This window comes from Aptenodytes forsteri, unplaced genomic scaffold (assembly GCF_000699145.1).
Source record: "Aptenodytes forsteri isolate BGI_AS27 unplaced genomic scaffold, ASM69914v1 Scaffold349, whole genome shotgun sequence".
In the NCBI taxonomy this organism is placed as follows: Eukaryota; Metazoa; Chordata; class Aves; order Sphenisciformes; family Spheniscidae; genus Aptenodytes; species Aptenodytes forsteri.
In genome coordinates, this window is record NW_008794452.1 from 5,357,654 (window position 1) to 5,358,030 (window position 377).

The 377-nt window shown below is 62.6% G+C and overlaps 1 protein-coding gene across 1 annotated transcript in view; it reads right to left on the reverse strand.

Annotated features, from left to right (window-relative positions):
• The window catches only part of SPOCK2 (SPARC/osteonectin, cwcv and kazal like domains proteoglycan 2), a 5,647-nt gene that overhangs the window by 549 nt on the left and 4,721 nt on the right, over positions 1–377 (reverse strand).

The following is a 377-nucleotide window of genomic DNA, read 5'->3' on the forward strand; positions in this document are numbered from 1 at the left end:
ACCGGGGGGGGCAGCAGCAGCAGGGCACCGCCAGCATCCCTGTCCCCTGTGAGGGAATGCCCCCACGGGGGATGCCTCCCCCCCCAGCACCCCATGCAGGGCCAGCAGGTGCAGGTGGGGCATGGGGGGGCGTCGGGGCAGGGAGGAACGGGCGGGCGAGTGTTTGACACAGCATGGGGTATTTATTTCACAGCCGCTACACAACACCGGGGCCGGGGTGGCCGCACAAGCACAGCGCGGGGGGGATGCAAGGAGGGGGGCAGCTTATCTATGGGGTTTTTATGGGTTTTTTTTTCCTTTTTTTCCCACTTTTATTAGTGCCGTTTGCCCTGTTGAAGACCACGCAGCAGCACTCTAGGCCTACAAGGCTCTACCGA